General features: G+C 44.9%; 1 long non-coding RNA gene and 1 pseudogene across 2 annotated transcripts in view; one reads left to right on the forward strand and one right to left on the reverse strand.

Annotated features, from left to right (window-relative positions):
* Positions 1-20,214, reverse strand: part of LOC121011779 (uncharacterized) — a 114,032-nt gene that overhangs the window by 63,813 nt on the left and 30,005 nt on the right. Inside the window, exons 2-3 of one of the 2 annotated variants that reach the window (XR_005781757.1) lie at positions 13,023-13,087; positions 4,498-4,570 (exon numbers count right to left, since the gene is read on the reverse strand). This is a non-coding gene — a long non-coding RNA (uncharacterized LOC121011779). Of the gene's footprint in view, positions 1-4,497; positions 4,571-5,968; positions 6,001-13,022; positions 13,088-20,214 lie in introns of those variants that run through there. The other variant, XR_005781758.1, reaches the window with a different exon arrangement.
* Positions 1,695-2,749, forward strand: LOC121011778 (cytochrome b-c1 complex subunit 7-like; annotated as a pseudogene).

Here is a 20,214-nt window from a genome sequence, read left to right on the forward strand (position 1 = left end):
GCTCAGGTCATACTCTCATGGTTCCTGGGTTTAGGCCTTGTGTTGGGCTCTGTGCTAACAGCTCAGAGCCTGGAGCCTACTTCGGATTCTGTGTCTCCCCCTCTCTCTCTGCCCCACTCACGCTCTCTCTCTCTCTCTCTCTCTCTCTCTTAGAAAACATTAAAAAAATTTAACATTTAAAATAAATTTGACTTGTCACTTTATGTTTAAACCATTTACACACACACACACACACACGCACGCAAGTTCCCTGTATAGAACTTCCAGACAAAGTTATTTATTTGCTTGTAATCTTACTCCAGGGGAGTTCAGTTGACTTTCCCAAGGTACAATGGGAGGTGGCTATGCAACCCTTTTTGCCTGCAGTGCCTCAAATTTCTACTCGTTCATTAAGAGAATTCTCCAGAGACAGATGTATTACAGCACTTTGAGAACAATATTCACACCCACTGCTAAAGAGTAAAAAGAGATCGCTGAAGGTTCAGCTCCGTGAAACAATTTAGTGGCTCAATGTGTTACTTAGGAACTAAATCCACGCAGGTACTTGGAAAGAAGCAATGAAGAATGGTGACAAATACCTCCCAGGGTATATGGGTATGAAGACTTATGCTCAAGTCTCCTCCGGCTTGGCTTCCGTGCACAACTAGACTTCAAGTCCGCGTCTCTCACGCACTCTGTTACCTCATGGCCATCGCTTGTGGGTGATGAATGCTAGCGTTCACAGAACAGCGTGCTGATGCTTTTTTTTCCTGCCATTGTATGTAACATGTTTTCTAATTCTTTTGCTCTATTCAGCATTTGACCCCAACGATAGGGGATTATGGTATTAACTCTCTACCCAGCACACATTCTTTACAGACTCTCACTAAATACTGTAAGCCTGCTGCAGAGAGGAATAAAAGTGAAAGCATACCGTCTGGTCTTAAGCTGAGCACACAGAGGGTCGTGATCCAATTGGAAGGGAAGCAGAATTTTTAAAAAGAAAGAGGTTTGACCAAATTTTAATCCTTGTCATTTTCATTTCTCTTACCCTGTGGATTTGGGTGATTTTATTTACACTGTCAGCTTGAGCCCAGGGATTGGAAATCAGGCTTTTATGGAGATTATTAAAAGTACATAGAGTACACTAAAGGTTGGGCTAACTGATATATGCTGCTAAAAATATGAATGTGAATGCCCTGGTATTAGATGCCACTGGCGTACATTTCATCCTCCTTAGAAGGTTATTCTTGGGAGTCCGACCTGCTACAATGGTAATGAGATGCAGGCTGTCAGGATATTTCTAATAGGTAGCAAATGACCAGGGATGAAGGTGAATTAGCATTACTCAGATGAGAAGGTAGCTCTTTATACCATTAATTCCAATGCAAAGTAATTCTGCCATCCTTCTCCTAAAAGAGAGGGCATTGTAAAGTAGGGGGGCAGGAGGAGGGCAGGGTTAAAGCTTGAAGGATTTATCGATGGGTTGGATGGGCCACAATGTCACCCAAGTCTCTAGACTGGGTTTTGCTCGGCACGAACTCCTCAGATGCATCACTAGCGACTTTTAGTTAGGTAATACCAGAGAGGCCTAGATCATGAAGAGAAAGCTCTAGAACTCAGTCACAGTCTTTAAGCTCTCAAGAGGTAAAAACAAAGTGGCTTACCCCATCTCAAAATACTGGAAGCATTCAATGCTTCAGTCTTAGGTCAAAATGGTGAGCAGGCCTGCTGCTCCAGCACCAAGTCCGTGGCTGGAGGGTATTTGAAAATGGTATTACAATGCTCCAGGGTTCAAGAAAGTCCAGTTCATGTGAGATGATACAGTATACAAGAATGATGATGAGAGAGAGGCCATAAGAAGTCTTCCTGAGAAAATTCATAACGGCAAGATGTTTCGCGTAAAGAGAGCATTGGATCTGACCAGGAGGCAGCAGATTTTGCCTACAGAGCAGTGGACAAAATATAAGAAGGGTAAAATCTATCTCGAACCGCATCTGAAGGAAGTTACTTGGGAAAGAGAGAGAAGAATGGGCAAAGAAAGAATCCTGGAATTGAAATCTGTGGTTGCGGCTGCCTTGAAATATTTTGGAGAAGCTGGCTAAACCGGAAATGTACAATTTAGAACTACTTGAGCTGCAAACGTATTACTTTAGATAAATGTCTATTGTAATGATAAAAGAAAATACTAGAAGCATTCATGCTTCAGTGAGGCAGGTTTAGGATCTCAAAGACATGGAAATAACTCGTTCACAAAGTAGCTGCCTATGGGGGACTTGTGTCCTTGCAAGGTTATAGATTATGATAATCTAAATAGGCTTAAGAAGGTTTTAGAGAACTGCATGGGTCGCAGCTCTACGATGGATCACCAGGAGAAAATGGGGTATTTGAGGCACTTATTTCCAATCAAGGGGACCGACGGTATCCTGCTGCCTGCTGCATAGCCTCCTTAGGTGCCACTGATGGAATGAGAGTCACTGCCATGCTGAATCTCTCAAGTGTGCCCCACACATAAAAACGAGGAGAAGGGCAGATGGCAGGAAGCAACTAACCAAGTGTTTATTTCACTTGGAGCTCTCAGTTTAAGGACTGAGGTTCGTAAGTCTCTGTTGTGTCCTCGATGCCTATGTATAAATGAAAATGTGCTATCCTGCCATAGAAAAAGGTGCTATCCAAAAAATGTGCTATCGAGGGGTGCCTGGGTGGCTCAACCAGTTAGGCCTCCAACTCTGGATTTCGGCTCAGGTCACGATCTCACGTTTTGTGAGTTCGAGCCCCACACTGGGCTCTGCACTGACAGCTCAGGGCCTGCTCGGGATTCTCTCTCTCTCTCTCCCTCTATCTCTCTCAAAATAAATAAATAAACTTAAAAAAAAAAATACTAGCTGACCAGGGAAAGAAAAGTTTCTGATTTGTAGTCATTGCCAGTTTCCGTAGAACACACACTCTCTGATTGCACGCCACCAGCGCTTTAACGACTGGCTTGCAAACTTCCTAAAGATTTAACAATCAGCACCAGCAGGAGCCGGATCCGGCAGCCCACGGAGAAGACGCTTGTCCACAGGGAGCCTGCAGACTAGCTTGGCAGGTGGGCCGGTCCTCCAGTGCCTTCCCCGTTTAAAACCTTAGCTCTGAACCACTTGCCCCTCTTCACTTATATTCTACATCCTGACGAGGCCTCAGATCTATTTGTTTTCCTTTTCAGAGCCTTACCCACTCTCCCCGAAACCAGCCACCCTCTGACTAAAATGGTGATTTCCTTCCTAAACTTTGATCCCAGTTCCTGGTCTGGTGGTACTGCGTTCGTGCACACTGAGGAAACGTCACCTGGTCTGGACTGCCACCTCGACCTCTCTATGTCAGCGTGTCCTCATCCGTCGAGAGCGGCTCTCCCTCCAGGTGCGCCACAGCCCACAGGTACGCTACCCGGTAGGGTCTGAGGATATCAGTCAACTGCCACCAGAAAGAAGTAAAATATGCCCTTGAATGTGATGTCAGTAGAAACTGCCATGACCCCGGCCAGAGCCACCCCAACCCTCCTTCACTGACTGCCTTTTTAAAACGTGGACGTCTATGTTAGGGTACGTATATGTCTTTTTCAAACCAGATTTCACGTATTTTATTCACTGGATTTGCACAACAACTCCCCAAGTCAGAAAGGATAAACGTGAGTTCTCTCTCTGATACAACAGCACTAGTAAGATAAAGACAAGTCAAGGAATTTGGCCCATGTTACACAGCAAGTAAATTCTGAAGCTTTCTGCAGGGCAACTCTCCCGGTCAGTGTGTTATCTGTTACCTATGGTCTCTTGGGCTAGGGTCCTCTGGAGAGTGGGATCCAGCCCACGTGGTCATTCTTTATGGAAATTAATGAATAATTCTGACGGTAGGATGATACCTTTGACGATGATGATAAGAGTGATTTATGTTTTTCATCTCCAAGTATAGAAGTGAATTTCATTTTCCTGATTTTCATATCTGCATGCCTTCACACTAATTGTTTCCTCTACGTAGAGTGCCTTCCACCTGTCCTACTTGCCTAGGAAATTCCCCTTCATCCCTTAGCACCTGATACGTAAGTCACCTCTGTCAGATCTGCACCTCTCAGTGCCCCACCCCACCTCCAAACAGAATTGACTGCGTCGTATGTTAACGGTGTTAGACTTAGGATATAATTCTTGATGTCATTCTTTGTTTATTTAGATGTTTCTCCCACCAGATTACGGACAAGACCAGGAACAGTGTTTCCTTCCTTTTTGCCTTCCAGTCCCTGCCATGGTGCCTGGCAAGTTACAGATACTCAAAAAGCATTTTTGTGAACAATGACGAAGATGGGAATGACGACGACGGGGTAGGAGGAGCATTTCACTCCCTTCCAGAGAAACAAAGAGCTTTTCCACCTTTCACAACCGGTTTTCAGTTTAGAACAGCATCTTAGTTAAGGTAATCAGTGCAGGCTGCTATAAAATACAATTTCCAAATATGAATACTACAACCCAATACAAGGCTATTACTTACTCGTGAACATCTGGTGCATGCTGGGATCCCTCCATTGTGTGGCTTTTCCCATCTTGGAGTCCTTTGCTTCCAGCTATTCAGATGAAAAAAAAAAAAAAAAAAGTAAAGAAGACATATCAGGTTTTAATACAAGTGGCCTGGAAGCAACAGTCATCTGCTCATATTCCATTGGCCAGAGCTCAGGAGCACATGGCCCATCTAACTTCAAGGCAGCCTGGGAGATGTAACCTTCCTTGTGTTCAAGAAGAAACTCAAAATGGTGAGCAGTGAAAGATTTTTTTTCCACAGTCTGCACTTCTGGACATCAAATATCTACTCTACTCTTCCTTTCACTCACAAAGCACACTCACCTCACCCTAATAAGGTCAATTCAAGGTCCCATCCAATCACCACCTCCATATTAAAAAGATAAGCTATCTGCTTGTCAGCTTCCCCACCGTCACAACCCATTTATAATGGTAGGAAAAGAACAACAAATTATCCATTTCAAGAGGGAAGTAATGGACAACATGTGACATTATGGTTCACAGCCATGCTAAAACCCTTCCGGGTCAGCACTGTGAAGTCCATACCCTCCAGACATGGGGGGTGTGGGGTTTGCCCTAGAAAGGACTCCCTTCTTTGTGCTTCTCCTTGGCCCCACGTGAGGTGAAATTGGGGGAACACCTTTCATTCTGAGCAGCGCCACTTTAAAAGCTTGACTTCTGCTCAGTGTGGCCTGGGCTGGGAACTCAAGAATTATTTTAAGCTTCGAACAAGGAAGGACTTTTCAGGTCCAGGGCTGTGGTGTCTTTGGTAATGCAATCCTCAAAAACTTAGAAGGTATGTGATATATTTGCTTCCAGTCAGGTCCATGTGCCAGGAATCACACCCAGAGTTATTTTCTAGACACTGTTATCAAATCCACCTTTTTTCTTTGACTCTTCTCCTCCATGTCTTTCTCTCTCTCAACATAATTACCTAAATACATTGAGGATCTCAGAAATAAGAGATGGGAACACCACACCCCTGATTTGATTTTTGCCTCAAATGACTCCGTTCAGTTGAGAACTTTTACTAGATATTTGTCACTTCAAGCCCTTTTTGGTACCGTGTCTTACTGTCTGAATCTAAAATAAATTCATTGTTTCCAACCCTAGAGCCCAAATTTCTGGATTCTGGATTCTACTTCCACTCGCAAACTCATGATGCTTTCCTGAACCATCTCTTCCTTGTAATACATATCTAGATTTCTTGTAATACTAAAAACAGTGCTGCAATTCTGTTTTTTAACCATGTCCCCTAAAGGTATAAACTGTGCATGTGACTGCCTTCTAATTAATATCTGGCAAAAGGTATACCAAATGATTTGTCACTGCATAACCTGAATTTCTGTCTTCCATTTTCTGGTATTAATTGCCTTTCTGCCTGTTGCTGAACTAGTAAACCAATGATGCATACAGGATAGGGGCACCCAAGAATATAGGGGCACCTGGGTCAGTCAGTCAGTTGAGCGTCAGACTCTGGATTTCAGTTCAGGTCATTTCACAGTTCGTGAGATCTAGCCCCACATCGGGCTCCGCACCAGGCATGGAGCCTGCTCTGCCCCTTTCTTCCACTCTCTCTCTCTCTTTCTCTCTCTCTCTCTCTGTAAAATAAAAAAATTAAATACGTAAAGTTAAAATAGTATAACGGTCAGGGAATATGATTTGGCTATGTCAATACCCCATTTCTGGTAGCAGTTTCCATATTAGAGCCATAAATACCCGTTATTATAACAACCATCTCAATGATCTCACACATAGGTTCATTTCTCCCTCAGGCCACTGTCAGTCCAACTCTAGCAGCTCTCCTTGGAGGCTCTCTTCCAGGTAGTGACTCAGGAACCCAAACTCCTTCCATTCTGTGGTGCTAGAATCTGAAACCAGTGGGGACTGAAAATAACGCGGAAGGGAAGTGAAGCTGGGCTATTGTTTAAGATATTTTGAAGGGGCAGGACTAGAAGTAGCTTGTATTCTTCTGTCTAATTTTTTTTTTTGGGGGGGTGGCCAGAACCCTGTCACATGACCCCAACCTAACAAGGAGGGAATAAAACGTTCCTGAGTGTGCAGGACCAGGAAATGGGATTGATGAGTTTATCGTTCTCCTTCCTGCATGATAATGTGTCATTATTTGAAACGTGTCATTGACTCCCTACTGATGATTGACCAAACTGAGAAGAGATTACTTGTCTTTTCTCCATCACCAACAAGAATCTTGGGCAACAGGACATCTTATTTTTATATTAAAAATAAAAACAATTTATTTTTTATTTTGAGAGAGAGAGAGAGAAGGTGCAAGTGAGTGAGGGGCAGAGAGAGAGAGAGAGAGAGAGAGAGAGAGAGAGAATCCCAGGAGGGGCAGAGAGAGAGAGAAAAGGAGAGAAAGAGAGAGAAGCGGGGCTCACTCGAAGTGGGGCTTGAGCTCACCAGATGTGGGACTCAAACTCACGAACCATGAAATCATGACCTGAGCTGAAGACAGATGCTTAACGACTGAGCCATCCTGGTGCCCCACAATTTATATTTTTAAAAAATTATATAAATTATATTAAAATTTTTTATATGAAAATAAAAAAGTTCAAAGCACTTTAAAATTATTTATGAAGAATTTAAGGCAAGTATAATTTTCTTCCCACTTAATAAACAATAGAAAATTAGAATAGTGAGAGGTTTCACAAGACCCACCGTGGATCATCCAACAAGCTACCAGAACTTTGGCTTTGAAAGATAACCTTCTCTGACCAAATCTGTATAACACAAGCAATTAGTGTGTAAAGTGGCCGTAAATGACAATTAGTCATGACCATGCATGACGGAGATGGCTTAGTCTAAGTGAACTGGTTATCGGCACTCGCTAATCACTCACCTGTCACCCAACTCTCCTCAAGCGTACCTCAGCCCACGGGGACAGAGGACCTGATCCACCAACAAGTAGTAATCAGTGTGGTAGTGTAGTGGAAAGAGCAGTTTTGAGTGAAACAGATCTAGGGTCCTGTGCAAGTAATTTGAACTTCTCTGAAACTCAGTTCCCTCATCTCTCATTTGTGAAATGGGGGATATGCTGTATACTATTGTGAGCATCTGAGATACACACACATACACACACACACACACAGCATGGATGACATTCAGACAATATGAGCTGGTAGTGGTATTCTCAATGGTCAGTGTTCATGCTGTACTAGGTACTGACTATTTTAACATCATCCCTGAGTGTACTGAATAAGTCTACACCTACCTACTTTATTTTTTTCTTTCTTTTTTTTTAACGTTTATTTATTTTTGAGACAGAGAGAGACAGAGCATGAACGGGGGAGGGTCAGAGAGAGAGGGAGACACAGAATCTGAAACAGGCTCCAGGCTCTGAGCAGTCAGCACAGAGCCCGATGCGGGGCTTGAACTCACGGACCACAAGATCATGACCTGAGCCGAAGTCGGCCACTTAACCGGCTGAGCCACCCAGGCGCCCCTACCTACTTATTTATTTAGGCCTACAACAGGCCTATCATTTTTTCTTGGCATTATGCAAGATACAAAGAAATGTAATTTAAGGCGTAGACCCGGTCTTCAACCCAGTCCCGAGGCCCACCATCTGAAGGTAACTAGAAATGTGGCAGGAACTCAGAGAGGGAATTCATGTGAGCATTGGCTGCACAAGTCAAAGAAGGTTCCACAGAGAAGGTGATTACATGAGTTTGGAGGATGCTGGAGGTTGGGGGACGCTTCTGCATAAAGCTTGGTAAAGTAGAGAACACCGAGGAGACCAGTCAGACAGGAGAGGAGAGCAACTAAAGAGAAATGAACTTTATCACCAGTGCTGCACATTCATGCGGAGTAAAATGGGTACTTGATTTTTATATCAAAAAGGGCACAATCCCCATCCCAAAGAGATCATTTCATTTCCAGAGGGTACTGACAGGAACACAGCCATAATGGATTCCAGTAATTGCAAACATTTGTACACAGAGGAAAATGTTAAAATGTATACCTTTTGCACGATTTTGAAAAGGTATGGTATATTGGGTGTTTTTCCAGTGCAACAATTCTTGTTTTCCTATTTCTCTTCCCAAACGTTCTCTTTTCAACTCCATACATGCTACTACAACAGAGACATGCCAAGTACCTGGGACAGGGGTCTAGCACATAGTAGGCACCCAAAGTATGTTTGTTAAATGTTAAGTTGTTTGGTAAAGTTCTGAAAAAGTTTTGCTTGGCAGAATTGCAGCTTTTCTGTAGTCTTCAAATCAGGCAAGGTGAGTGAGTAGAAGTTTACCTCCTTAAAAATGAGACAGTGAAGACTGCTGATCAACTCTTACATGGAGTTTATGCGAATGCACAAGGAAGGAAATTAGTAGATGCTTCGAATGATGATATCTAGTGACCAGAAAGGCAGACAGCCCAAGAAAAGCTCATCTTTGAAGGTTTCAACATAGTCATTGTCTAAGTGCCACTTTCCCAGGCTCAGCACACACTGGTGATGCACTTGAAGCTTTGATAGGTCCTTCAGCAAAGCATCTTCCTTCCCTAACGCTTTTCCTAAGTTCTACTTAATGACTGAATGACTTAAGATAACCAAGGTGGGTGATCTCCAACCCATATCTAACAGGTGTCATTTTTTCAGTTAAAGTGATACAATTTTCCCCCTTCCCTTAAACCATGATTCTTTATGGTTGCCACCATCAAATCAATGCTTCCTAGTTTTTAGGTGATGGGTAAATGCCAATAAGAAAAAGGAAGTCATTGCCCAGCATTTATCATCAAATTAGTATTTCTTTTTGTGTATGTGAGTGCTTAATAAAATGATAACCTTGCAAGCTAAGCTTTGAGAAAAAGGGACTTCTGAATTTCAAAAGTTCCCTTTACATGTGCAAAGCCATGCTTTGAGTAACAATATGGAATTTTACAGGAATAGAGAGTTTAGAATATGACATAAGAGGCATTCTTACCTGCTTGGGAGAAAATTGGAAGTTATTCTGGAGCAGGGAGGAGGAAGAAGTGGAAAACCCAACAACAACAACAGCAAAAAGGAATCTAGCCAGTTATGTATATCCCTGACCTCCCATGCTACCCACACTAGAAATTCCCCAGAGCAATAGGGCTTGTTCTTGCCTTCCCATGAACATACCAGAATTTCAATCCTGCTCTCCCCTCCCCCCCATGTCTGCCTTTGTATTGAAACCTCAGCAATATGGTACCACTGGCAGGTGGGTTAACCTGGCTGAGGGGGTTGTTTAGGTGCCCTGAAGTAGAGCTTCTGGCTTCCCAAGGCTTGTACTTGGTGTCCGTGGAATTCAGAAGTTCCATATGGTCCTGTGAGAGGCTACAGTGGTACTGAGATGCCAGAGGACATATAGGGATCTGTAGTTGGGACAAGACGGCCACAGAGTGCGAGGACTCCACCACCAGAAGCGAGTGGCCAGGACCAGGGGCAGGATTAAACACAAACCCCAAGAGACCAAATGGAGGAGCCCCTTCTTTGTGGCTACCAGCCCAGGGTACCCAGGGAACAGACCGGACCTGTCCTGCAGCAAAGACTAGCAAGGACTTAGAGGTAAGCCAACCCAAGCTTCTCTCCCCCACCCACCATGGCAGTGCTACGTAAGACTCCTTCCAAGCCAAAATGGTACCTATAGCTTGCAGGTGGGAGGGGAGTAGAGAAACCCTGAAAGACTGACATTTACCCCAAAAAAGACTATTGTTAAGTCCCGTCTGGTTCACCTCCACTTCCGCGCAAGAAAGGGACGAGGGATCCGAGCAACATGGTAAATTACATGCCAAAGCAACACCCTCTGTGCTTTTAACACAGCTGAGTGTAGGACACGTGATTTTTAACCCTGACTCTACTAACGATGCAACGTTGCTGGTCAAAACGCCCAGAAGCCCTCCCCATGCTTTAAGCGACGTCATGCAGGTGAATAGAAATACGTGTCACATCATCTACATCCTATAGTTTTGTAAGGCTTTCCCTGTAATGTTAAACCTAAAAAACTGTTCTGATAGTCCAACTGGAGGGAGAAGATGTAGTCACTGCATTTCCGCTTAAGAATTGTTATTTCCTTACCCTCAGGGGAGAGAACAGAGGCACGCTCGATCTTATTGCATTCCGCTGATATTTCATCATTGACACATTGGAGGTTTGTGGCAACTCCTCATAGAGCAAGTCTTTCGGTGCCATTTGTCCAACAATTTGCTCACTTCGCGTCTCGGTGTCACATTTTGGTAACCCTCACAATATTTCAAACCTTTTCATCATTACCTTTGTTATGATGATCTGTGCTCAGCGATCTTTGACATCACTATTGCAATTGTCCTGGGCTCCCGTGATCCATTCCCGGATAAGACAGCAAACTTAACAGACAAATGTTATTATGTCCTGACTACTCCACCCAGCAGCCGTTCCCCATCTCTCTCCTTCTCGTCAGGCCTCCCTAGTCCCAGAGCCACAACGGTATTGAAAGTAGGCCAACTAATAACCCTACGATGGCCTCCAACGTGTTCAAGTGAGAGGGAGAGGTGCACATCTCTCTCTTTAAATCAAAAGCTAGAAATGAGTAAGCTCAGTGGGGAAGGCATGTTGAAAGCTGAGATAGGCTGAGAGCTGGACCTCTTGCACCAGTTAGCTGAGTTGTGAATACAAAGGACAAGTTCTTGGAGGAAATGAAAAGTGCTGCTCCAGTGAACACATAAATGATAAGAAAGGGAAACAGCCTTATTGCTGATATGGAGAAAGTGTCAGCGGTCTGGATAGGAGATCAAACCAACCACAACATTCCGTTAAGCCAAACCCTAATCCAGAGCAAGGCCCATAACTCTGTTCAATTCTGTGCAGGCTGAGAGAGGTGAGGAAGCTGCACAAGGAAAGTCTGAAGCTAGCAGAGGTTGGCTCAAGAGGTTTAAGGAAAGAGGCCGGCTCCGCAAGATCAAAGTGCAACGTGAAGCAGCGGGTGCTGGTGTAGGTGCTGCAGTAAGTGAACCCGAAGATCCAGCTAACTCACTTAATGAAGGTGGTCACACTAACAACAGGTTTGCAATGTAGATTAAAACAGCCTTCTATTGGAAGACGATGCCATCTAGAACTTTCACAGCTAGAGAGAGAAGTCCATCCCTGGCTTCAAAGCTTCAAAGGACAGGCTGACTCTTTTGTTAGGGGCTCAGGCAGCTGGCAACTTTCTCTTAAAAACCAATGTTTTTTACCATTCTGAAAATCGTAGGGCACTTAAGAACAATGCCTGCTCTAGAAATGGAACAATAAAGCCTGGATGACAGCACATCTGTTTACGACATGGTTTACTGAATATTTGAAGCCCACTGTTGAGACCTACTGTCCAGAAAAAAGATTCCTATCAAGAGATTACTGCTCATTGACAATGCACCTTCTCACCCAAGAGCTCTGATGGAGATGTCCAGTGAGATTCATGTTGTTTCCATGCCTGCTAACACAACTTCCATTCTGCAGCCCATGGACCAAGGAGCAATTTCAATGTTTAAGTCTTATCATTTAAGAAATACATTTCATAAGGCTATAGCTACCACAGATCATGAGTCTCCTGACGAATTTGGACAAAGTAAATTGAAAATCTTCTGGAAAGGATTGACCAGTCCCGATGCCATTAAGAACATTCATGATTCATGGGAAGAGATCCAAATATCAAGATCAACAGAAGTTTGGGAGAAGGGATTCCAACCCTAATGGATGATGTGAAGGGGTTCAAGACTTCAGGGGAGAAAGTCACTGCAGACGTGGTGGAAGCAGCAAGGGAGCTAGAATGAGAGGTGGAGCCTGAAGATGGGGCTGAATTGCTATAATCCCGTGATAAAACTTTAAGGGATGAAGGGTGCTTCTTAAGAATGAGCATGAAAGGGTTTTTTGAGATGGAGTCCACTCCTAGTGAAAAGGCTGTAGAGATTGTTGAAATGACAACCAAGAGTTTGGAATATTACATAAACTTAGTTGATAAAGAAGCAGAAGGGGGGTGCCTGGGTGGCTCAGTTAGTTAAGCATCTGACTATTGATCTCAGCTTAGGTCTTGATCTCAGGGCCGTGAGTTCAAGCCCCGTGTTGGGTTCCCTGCTGGGCATGAAGTCTACTTAAAAAAAAAAAAAAATTGGAAGGGTTGCAGAGGATTGATTCCAAATTTGAAAGAAGTTCTCCTGAGGGTAAAATGCTATCAAACAACATTATGTGCTACAGGGAAGTCATTCATGAGAGGAAGAGTCAATCAAAGTGGCAAACTTCAGTGTTGTCTTATTTTGAGAAATTGCCACAGCCATCCCAGCCTTCAGCAAGCCATCATCACTGAGGCAAGACCCGCTATCAGCAAAGATTATGACTCACTGAAAACCCAGATGATGGTTTGTGTTTTTTCAGCAAGGAAGTCATTTTAAATTAAGGTATTTACATTGGGGTGTTTTTAGACATAACGCTATTGCACACTTAATAGACTACAACATAGCATAAATATAACTTTTATGGGTACTGGGAAACAAAAAAAAAAATTGACTCACTTTATTGAATTGTTTGCTTTATGGCGATGGTCTGGAACTGAGTCCACAGTATCTCCTAGACACATCTGTGACAAAAAAACATGAAGTCATACACGTGGTTGTGCTAGGAATCTCGATTTGTCAGTTAGAAAAATAACACATCAGAAAGTCACGGGAAAGACATTGTTTGCTACATGTTGTCGGAGACTTTGCATGCACTCTCTTATGTATCCCTGAAACCACCAGGTAAATCAGGTGTTATTCTCATATTATAGATGAGGACACTGATACTCTGATTAATAAATCAAGATTTACTTTTCCGAGGCCACCAAAGCTAGAAGGTACCAGAACTAGTAGTGGAACGCACCAACAGGACCTCGGTAGAACCCTCTCTGTTCCACTGGCTCGCCCAGGGTCTCACACTTTGCCCAGCGTTTCATACGGAGACCTGCCTGATGACGACACCCCTGCTGAACACAGCAGGCTGATGGCCTCCTGTCCCTTGGAAATGGACACCGCAATGTTTTATCAAAACTGCCAGCCTCGGAATTTATCTGGCGTAGCAAGAACCAGAAGCCCACGCTATCGCCCTCCTAAGTTAGGAGACTTTTTCTTTTTCCTTCAGGTTCCCTATTTTGATGGTAGATGAAAAGAATTATTTCCTTTTTCTCTCTGATGGCCGCTCTTGCGTCCGTTCCAATTAGTGTGTTCCATTCTTTGAAGACAAGCCCAAGTTGCTTTTCTGATCCCTCAGCTTCTCAGGCTCCTGTCTTGACAAATCAGAAGGACCATTGTCTTGACAAATCAGAAGCAGGAGCGGGGAGCTGATTAGCTGGGCTGCTCAGCCTCCCCCAGGTGCCTTCTGATACCTACCTGTTCCCTTCGATGCTGGACATTTCACAAGAAGCGTGCACAAACCAGAAAGTGAGGTGCCAGGACGACCTGCAACACCGACCTACAGGAGCATTTGAGGGGAGCAGGCAGGTCTTCAGAAGCTACTTAGAAAAATGCTTTCTAGTATGCAGGCATCGCATCCTGTGGAGCCTGAAGCATGCGGCAAGACAATTATGGTGGGCTTTCTGAAGTCGTGGAAGAGACTAAAAATGGCCAATCCCTCAGGACATAAGGAAATATAGGCATCGAGCCAGTGGAAACCATGAAGTAAGCCAGAAAGAAATGAAAGCTTTTCTGCTTTTCCTTACTATTCCTTTCTACATTAAAAGCCAATTTTACTAGCATTTTGTCAGCCAGAGTCCTTTGCAGACAAATACCTCCAAATTCCCAGACCAGTGACAATGGAGATCCATAAAGATGTTTTAAAGACTGTCACCTGAAATGCCTTTGTGCATCATTGATACAAATTAAATAGCGTCTGGCATTTTTTTGAATGATTGAGTAACACTACTTACTTTATGAAAACGGGTAATTCATATTTAGAATGTTTAGAACGTTTAGTTAACCAGAGTACTTGACTTACGGGACACCTTGGCAACTGAATGAGCTAAGAATCGACCAGCTGGTATCATGAAAACCCACGTGCTTCAGAATTAGAAGGACGAGGTTGCCTCCCAACTGTGATCATTTATTAACTGCGTGACCTTCAAGTCCTTTGAACTCTCTGCACCTTACTTTTCTCATTTACGAATGAGGGTAATGTTATCTTCCTTTCCAGTTGTTAACGCTTCTATGAGACAGACATGTGCACGTGCCCAACACATACCTGCCCACAAGAGAAACTTAACGAAGACACCTGCAATTTTTTTAAAAACGTTCTAAGTTTATTTATGTATTTTGAGAGACAGAGAGACAGCATGAGTGGGGTGGGCAGAGAGAGAGAGAGAGAGAGAGAGAGAGAGAGAGAGAATCCCAGGCAGGCTTTGCACGGCCAGCACAGAGCCTGATGTGGAGCTCGAACCCACAAAGCGGTGAGATCATGACCTGAGCTGAAACCAAGACGCTTAACCAGCTGAGTTCACCCACGGTGCCCCAATACACCTGCAATTCTTACGATGATGATATGTTTAATACTGCTGGTATTAGCGATTTCAAATCTAATTCTTCCCTTGTTCTACCAGCCTCTGTCCACCCTTCCATTTTGGCATTACATACCTCCCCTGGACCTGAGAGTCTTCCCAAAGTCTATGGTTGGCCCCTCCCTTTCTCATGCAAACAATGAAGAGTTGTTTGGGCATATCTGAGACTCTCCCTGGGCCGAGTTCTCCCCTCCACAGAGACACCGCCCTCTGCCCTCGTCTTAGTTTCCCCCATCATTTCCTCTTTCTCTGGGCCAGACCTGGATAAACTTGTGGTTTCCTTCCTTCAAGCTCTCTGGAGAGCTGAGTACTGCACACTTGAAAGCCTAAAAACTTGTCATTTCCACCTTGAACCAGTGGCTGACCTAGCCAGACAGCCTGGGAAATGAATTAGTGTCCTTAAGCAGAGGCAGAATGTGAGCAGTGACCCAGCTCCCCTAAGCAACTATGGAAACTGTCAAGCGGTAGTTAAAGTTCCCTTTTTCCCAACCCCTTTAATTATGTTGAAAACTATGTCATATTGTTTTTGAAAAAGTTAATGAAATAGTAGGTAAAGGTGAACCAAGGAACATAATTTACTTGGATTTCCTTGCAAGCTTTTGATAAGGTCCCTCATAAAAGGCTATTAAGGAAAATAGATGACCAGAGGGCTATGGGCAAAAAGTCTTTTTGGTGTATTAAAAACTGGTTAAGCTATTTTAGAAGGAAGAATCACTGACACTGGCTACTTCTTGGAGTGGAGAGAGGTTAATCACAAGCTGTCCCCAGTGTTAGTATTTGGACTTAAAGTGTTAGAACAATTTATAAAGGAAAAGAAAGCAAAGTTAATCAAAGACACAAAATGATTAGCGTGGTATGAGCTTTCCAGAGTGCTTGGCATGAACGAAGTCTCCTTGTCCATCACCCGGGAAATACGGGCCCCGAGAGGGAACTGGGCATGGCCCGGAAAAGGAAACTTCCAAGGATGGGGACTAAGTTCTGAAAACCCTTGAGAGAAAGACTCACCAAAAAAAAAAAAAAAAAAAAAAAAAAAAAAAAATGCTTTCCATTTGGTGGCCCAAGCGCCGCGGGGTCTGAGACTGGAGGGAAGGGCGTAACAACCTTGCGAGCGTCCTTCCCACCCTCCCAGCAGATGGTGGTTTAAGGCCATGAAAAATCAGAAATGAGAGGCATGGGTGGAAAGCATTTAAGCAGTATGAAGACACCATTTTGCATGCTTTTCATTCCAAAGTTGTAAAAGAATCATTCTATTGGTGAAGGAGAGCCAAAGAATGTAACCGGGAATAAGGCTCCCCTGGGTAACTGTTGTATGTGACAAGACACAGCGAAGACGTGTTTACCACCGACGCTCGGGGGTGACGGGAAGAGCTTCATTTCTGCAAAAGAAGACAGACCTTCCTTTAAAGTGCTTGTAATTAACCATACGCTTCTCCTCACAGTTAGCCCCAGTGCTGTTCCCCACCCCCCCCCCCCAAATATTTTCACTGTAAAACAGGGCAGAAGGAGTTACACAAATATGTGGATGCTGAGGAGGCAAAGCCCACTCTTCTCCCAGCCACGGCCCTCATTAATCTTTGTGACACTCTTTATTGAGTCTCACCTGTGTTTCTTCAGGATCACAAAGCCCCCCATGCCAAAGTCACACAGCAATCCGTGGCAAAGTTAACTCTAATCTTGGTTGGCCAAGCTTCTTTTCTTTTGCCTAGTCAAGCCGTAACTCTAGTTGATATATAGGGTGCTGTTTGCATGGCAGGAATGCCTTTATTTTGAGAGGGACAGAGAGAGTGCATGAAACAATATACTGGACATAAAAATACTCCTCTCGAAGAATCCAGCAATAGACCCATACAAATATAGTCAACCAACTTTTGACCAAGGTGCAAAGACAACTCAATAGAGAAAGGATGCCTTTTCAGACAAATGGTTCTGGAACAATGGATACTGGAGACAATATTTTTTATACTAAAAAAAAAAAAAGAAGAAAAACCCCCAATACATGCCATATACAAAGATGAGCAAGAATAGATCATAAATGCAAATGTAATTGTAAAATTATAAATTTCTAGAAGAAAATCAAGGAGAAAATCTTTGCAACATTTGGGTTAGACAAAAAGTTCTTAGATCCAACAGCAAAAAAGAAAAAAAAAATGGATAAAATGGGACTTGATAAAAATTCAAAGCCTCGAGACCTGAGTCATAAGCAGGAACTGAAACAAAAAGCAAACCTTTCATTTTTCCAACGAGACTTAGCGACATAAAACCTTTCTCAGGAGCATAAGACTCGGAGTGAGCAACCAAATTGAAAAATGGCAGCACCTCAGCTAACTTTTCCCCAAAATGGGTCAGGTAGAAATTAATGGCTCTTTCCTCTGCTTTCCTAGCAATTTGTGTGCTTTTATAGTACTTAACACGCTCTATTGTCGTTAATTGTCATGGACTCATCCCATCTCAGGCACAGATGTCCTCACTGAATTGTGAGCTCCTCGGGGGCAGGGCCAAGTATTATTATATCTGTGCACTCTCAGAACCTAGCAGAGGACTGATACAGAATGTGCAGTCAATAGATGTTTGAAGAATAAAAGAAAGGAGGAGGGGGCGGGGGAAAGCAAGAAAGTGCGAGAAAGGCATTGTGAGAAGAGAGAAAGGGAAGGAAGGAAGGAAGGAAACGGGGGAGGGAGGGAGGGGGGGAGGGAGGAAGTGGGGGGAGGAAAAAAGAAAACTATGCCTGGGGTGGAGGAAACCGGGACCCACAGGGTCTGCTAGGAGACAGGGCAGTGTTTGGTGTGTGGGAAGGGGCAGCCGTGGGCCAGCAGGATCTTCTGGAGCCCTGTAACCCACATCAGCCCACGGTTGCGTGGCCAGGCCACTCTCTCTGAAATCACCACCACCCTTTGTCCCTGACGCTGCAGCCCCGAAGACGTCAGGAGCCATTGTGTGGTTCAGCGCAGGGCCAACCACCGCCGAGGCAGGAGGAGGGAGGCTGAGGCTGCTGGCTAGTGCTGCTGGGTCTGCTCCCTCCGCTCCCCGGCCACAGGCCTGGGTGTCAGAGCCAGAACCGGCAGGTCAGGGTGGCGAGGAGCTGCTGGCATGGCCGGCCTCTCACATTCTCTCCTCTCCAATGGCCCCGGCCCCGGCATTGCTGGGGAAACGGGAGGGGCCCGGCAGCCAGCAGCCCAGAGTGAGAACTTCCCTTTGCCAGAGCCAGCTGCTGGCTGCCATCTGGGCAGGGGCAGTGCCAGTTTCCCAAATCTGCCTTCCCTCTGGAAAAGGGGGAGAAAACTCTGTGCTGAGAAGATAGCTTCTCCCTCCATCCTGAGGCTCTCAGTTAAAAACCCGACAAAACCAGCCTTTGAAAAAGGAAGGAACGGGAAATGCCTCTCGTTGGGCCGTTGCCAAAGGAATTCGCTTCTCCTGGGGCCTTTACGTCCAAGAAAAATCTCGATTCGCCCTCCGTGTCCCTTGGTTCTTTTATTTTACTTAGCGATAACCTTGGCCTTTTAACAATCGCATCTCCTCGTTCGCACAAATAAAACGCCGGTACCCGTGGGTCCTTTTTATTTGTCACGTAGGGGTGGGATCACCTGCCATAAACTGAACATTCTCTGAGAGGTGTGATTTAGTCTTTTTCCTCCGCTCCCCACCATAAATAACCCAGCACCTCCCCTCAGCTGGCACTCAGTGGACGCTTTCTGGTGGGTTCATCCATTCACCGAACGCATATTGAGCACCTTCTGAACGTTGGTGAAAACTCAAAGAGGATCCGGCCCCTGTTCTCAGAGGTCGGCCAGTCAGGCGGAAACATTCCCTCAGGTCCTCCCGGATGTCAGCTGCGGTGTGCCAGCCCTTCGACCACATGTTATTTACTGTGCCACCACTATGCTCCCAGGACGCAGATGGGAAGAGTTGGCACCTGCCGGAGCACAGAACTGAGTAGGTCCTCCGCGAAACCAAACGCGGGCAAACTCTATCCAGGGGTGAGAGTCTCACCGTGGATGGACACTGCCCAATCAGAACAGATCCCGGGTTTATGTTTGTTTATTATTGCTTTAGCTCTTAAGTCCTTCCTCTCCATCTTGACACCCCTTCTTAGCGAAAGCACAGAACCGACCCAGCATCCCACCACGGCCAGCTGACGGACGGACGGACGGTCTGACGGTTACAGGGAAGGAGGCGCCTACGGCCACAGGAGGCCCTCACCCTCACGGAGGTCCTCAGGGCGGGTCTTCAGCTAGGCTTCCCACCTTCGCTGGCATCCTGGTTCTGAAGCAGTTCTAAACACGCTTATTGTTTCATGAAAGCAGGGAAGGTCTGGAGAGTGTGGCTGGCTCTCTGAAATAGACAGCTTGGTCCCCCCCGGCTCTGGAGCCTTGATGTTTCGCCTGTTTGGGGGACAATCGGGCACCTTAAAAAAAAAAGTGGTTCACGAAGTCCTAATCCACAGGAACAATGCTATCTTGCCTTTTAAGTGTTTCCTAAGCTGATCTACAATAATGAAAAATATAGGTAAATGCAGTTTGCTTAGGACGGAGCCCGTAGTAAGCAGTCGTTGTTTAATGAATTTGAATGTGAACGATCTCCTTGGTGCCTCATCTTAGTTCCTGGGATAGGCAGGGCAGGCGCGATCAGTTCCCATGCTGTGGCCCAACACCGGTAACTAGCCTGTCCTGGCTGATACAGTAGGTGACAGAGCTAGACCAGAAGTTGGGTCTCCTGACTTCTAATCCAGCGTTCTTCCCCTAAGCCAAATTATTAATGGATAATATGAACTTCAGCATCCCCAATGAGGATGATCCCCACTTGAGAAACGAAATTAAGACCAGAAGCTGGGCTGATGGATAGGCAGACGGAGACAGAGGGTCTACTGGCTAAGAGCACAGGCTTTGGACTCCTGGCGCTACCCCTGCTGACCATGTGCCGTTGGGCAAGTTAACCAGTCTCTCCAAGTCTCCGCTGTGTGATCCAGACAATGAAACAACCCCTTTCTCACAAGGTTGCCGGAAGACTGAACGGGGTAACGTAGGACCCTGACCACAGGGTTCAGCCTAGAGCAGGTGCTCAGTACACGATAGTATTCATTGTTATTTTTATTATTTACTTCTGAGGAGGTCACTTCTGCTCTCAGGCCAGGAAGCCCTCCCTGGGGCTGTTTTTGACTGGTCTGAGCTCCCAGGAGTTCCATT

The sequence above is a fragment of the Herpailurus yagouaroundi genome, unplaced genomic scaffold, assembly GCF_014898765.1.
Source record: "Herpailurus yagouaroundi ecotype Mexico unplaced genomic scaffold, PumYag 195, whole genome shotgun sequence".
NCBI lineage: Eukaryota > Metazoa > Chordata > Mammalia > Carnivora > Felidae > Herpailurus > Herpailurus yagouaroundi.